A 4034-nucleotide genomic window follows, 5' to 3' on the forward strand; every position below is an offset into this window, starting at 1 on the left:
TATATATATAATTAATAAATCTCAGGGTATCAAAAATGTTTAGAAATTCTTTTTGCTACCAGTGGTCTAGCGAGAAGAAAAAACTAAGTCAATAGATTATATATTATTCATATAAATACATACAGTGTACATTTAAACACATAAGACAGATGTCCATAATAGGACATCTAACCCGCTAGAAGGAGTAGTCAAACCCATGGTTCAGGAAATAGATGGTAAATGTTTTTATTTTTCATTCCTTTTCGAAATGTATGTATGTATGTATTGGCAAGTAATTTTGAAATAAACTGAATAATGACACATATACGTACATACATACATACATACATACACACATATGTATATACATAATACAAACATGCATATATAAATACATACGTACATACACACTTACATACATACATGCATGCATGTTCATTTGTTGGAGCACGAAGGACCATCTAATCATCCTTAACGATGACTGATGACTTGCGCTGTGAATTTGTTTAAAGTGAAGAAAAGTTGCGCACCGTCAGCTTCAATCTGTCGTCCTGGCCACCTTCAGCCCTGAGACAGAACCAGGTCAAAATGACTGAAAATTGTGACATATTACTCAATTCTGTATATTCGATGACTTTCTTGATCAGAAGGACAAAGCATAGAAATATACTTGAAGTTATTCAAAATGATATAAAAGACGACTCGGCTTTTATTTCAAGAACGAAAAATTACTTGGAGTAGTGATTCTCTGATTTGGACAATATTTCAAGTGAATGGACAGAAAATCCTTTTAGCCGTTGTGGATTTACCAGTCAAGAAGACTTCCGTATCTTAAAAGCAAGCAATGCCTGGAAAACAATGTTTGACAGAAAGATGCTTTTGGACATTACTTACTTCTCTCTCTTGCAGCAGTGTTTGATACTGGCGTCGTGAACTGTCCATTAACAGATAGAAGTTTTATTATATAATTTCAGGGACAGACTTTTGCAATGAAGCCTAAAACACAGTATCGCTAAAAATAAACATCACCTAAGTTATATATAGTTTCAGTCGCCCCCTCTCTCTCTCTCTCTCTCTCTCTCTCTCTGAGTTAACTAAAACAACACACTTGTTTACATACATACACATACACGCGCACACACATATATGTTGCCCTTAGACTATTTTTTTCCTTTCCAATTTTATTTTTCTCCTGATTTCAACAAACACAATATTTCTTCTACTTTATAATATATACCGTGTTCTTATTTATTAGACAAAAACGAAACGAAGGTGAAACGGAGAAAAATGCACAAAAATAAACTTGAAAAGGAGAAAATTAATGTGAAAAAGAGGAGACAATGGCGGATTAGAAGTGGTAAGAAGCATTTATTTAAAAAATAAAATTACACAAAAAAAATTTAAATCGATACATTTTATATTTTTATATGATATCGCCAACAAATAAAAAAAAATTGTATGTAAAAATTTGTCCATTATAGTACATTTTTCTCGTTCTTAAAAAAACCAACAACAATAAGTTACATTATTGACAAAAAAGAGCAATATGTTATTTTTATATTAAGCTTTATCAAAACTAACGTCACTTTCAAAAACACATTCATTTCTATCAGAATCAAATTATGGTCTTCAACTTTGTCTTCCTTGTCGTAATTACCATTATTATGACTTATTTATTAAGCCTCCTATCTAATAAACCCTGTGTTACTTTTTCATTCGCATTAAAATTATATTTTTCTAAAGTATAATTGTGGACTTAAAATCGGACAAAAATATAGCAGTTTATGGCCAAAAATAGATTAGGTGGCGTGGGATAAAAATAATATTCTACAAGCAGCAAACTGGATCACTCAAGTCAAAGTAATTAACAATACTGACTTGATGACGCAGTACAACAGTATCATTCTTTGGAGCTTCTTTGTCAATAGTAAGTACTGAAAGCCACAGTAGTGTCGATTAAATGCCCAATGGATTAAGTTAAAAAAGTAAGAACTAGGTAAATATTCACCCCCATGTTCTCACTTCAGAGATTAAAATAGATATAGGTTCATGGTTTAATGTCATATTTTAATTCTGGGGTATATTTTGTTTCAAATTAGTGACATTGGATAATCGTTTCATCAAAACTGGAAGATAGTGTTCTTCGCTGTCGAGATGCTTACTGAAAGTAGCAGTATAGTCTCCTTTAAAACAAACTTTTAATGTTTTATAATGGGAGGCGCAGATGACAATATAGGATTTAATACACACAATGATGGAATGATAACGGCTGGAACCTCATTGAGTATATATCGACCTGGAAAGATTGAGCTAGGGCTAAGTAATAACAACAGTAACAACACACATACACACAATACCTCTCTTTCTTTCTCTGTCTCTCTCTCTCTCTGTATTCCTATATATATAAAATGTAGTGGTCATACCTGAAATGCCTTTGACCATTGACCTCTTCGATCAGAATTCACTTGCAGCTTAACCACAACTACTATAAAAAAATCAAAGATGCTGATTAGTAAGGTAGTATGCGCGAGATACATTGAGATAGTGAGAGAGTAACAGAAACATCTAAGAGAGAGAGAGAGAGAGAGAGAGAGAGAGAGAGAGAGAGAGAAATGTGAAAGTAAAATATAAAAAGAATAAATATGTCCATCTCATCTGCTTAAAACTAGCCACCATCTTACTTTTTAGCACATACAGTGGAATGGAATTTCTGAAGCTAATCATAAATTAAGGACAAAAGATTTCGATACCGACTTGACATCACAACCCAATAAATATATCGGAAGCCTATTCGTTGTTAGCCGAAGGCAATGTATACTCTTAAGAAAAAGGTGATAGTTTATATAATAAAGAGGAACTGTAACTATATATGTGATTCAAATAGACAAAGGATTCTATCGCACTGCAGCATTAAGTCTTGTTTGTCACCAATTTTTCAATATGAAGATTCGGGATTGTTTGATGTCCATTATTAAAGCATTCGCTCAAAGCACATACAATATTATTGATTACATTATTTTCTATAATAAGCATGATTCCAGTGCTACACTTTTGAGGTGAATTCCCAGCATGCCAATATATTTCATCGATCGTTAGAGAGCTAAAAGGTAAAGCTGACCTTGGTGATATTTGATCTCACCAAGAAGACGATTGAAAAGTTAAAGAACTGGGTAACTAGCACACATTTTGACAAATGTATTTGCATCTTAACATCTACCTCTAACATTCGTAACAAGACAATACATTTTAGAGGCGAGAAAATTAGATTAAATTCATCTCAGTTTCGAACGGGTGTTTATTTAATTGAGGCATCAGGATGGGAGAGATGAAGTATAAAGTTCACCTCGGAAGATTTGAACTCAGAACGCCCAGAAATTTCAGAGAATTTTCTCCGATTCTATCTATTCAGCCATTCATTCCAACAGACATTTTAATATCAAATACGTAAATTCCCAATTCGAAATTCAATATCTTCTACAAGTATCCAAAGAAGATGTGACTTAATCGCTGGATTTACTAAAAATAGCAGCCAAATTCGTTCAGATCACCATGAATAAACAAAGGGGTGATCATAGGTCTGGCTGGGAATTAATCAACGACAATAACCATCACAAGGTATTTTGTTCGACACACAAGTCATTCTGTCAATTTTAGATAATGAGCACACAGATCAAAGGGTCAAATTACAACACTCTCCATGGCCAAGGAGATGTAACCATCCTGTAGCAGAAGAAATAAAGTATCTGGTGGAATTTCGGAATGCCGACATATTTCATTGTCGATGTATCAACTTATTACTGTATAAAATACTGGCTTTGATATCGGATATCGTAACTTCATCGGAATGCAGACATATTGTCAGCATTTTAGCGGATGTATGCGCGCACGTGTGTGTGTGTGTGTATGCGCGCGTGTATGTGTCTATGTGCACGGACACATACATATAACAGAACACGTGTATGTGTGCAAATGTGTACGCATACATATTTGCGTGTGCATGTATGTGTGTATGTTTGTGTGTGTGTGTGTGTGTGTGTGTTTGTGTGTGTGTGCGT

The sequence above is a fragment of the Octopus bimaculoides genome, chromosome 5 (assembly GCF_001194135.2).
Source record: "Octopus bimaculoides isolate UCB-OBI-ISO-001 chromosome 5, ASM119413v2, whole genome shotgun sequence".
Lineage (NCBI taxonomy): Eukaryota > Metazoa > Mollusca > Cephalopoda > Octopoda > Octopodidae > Octopus > Octopus bimaculoides.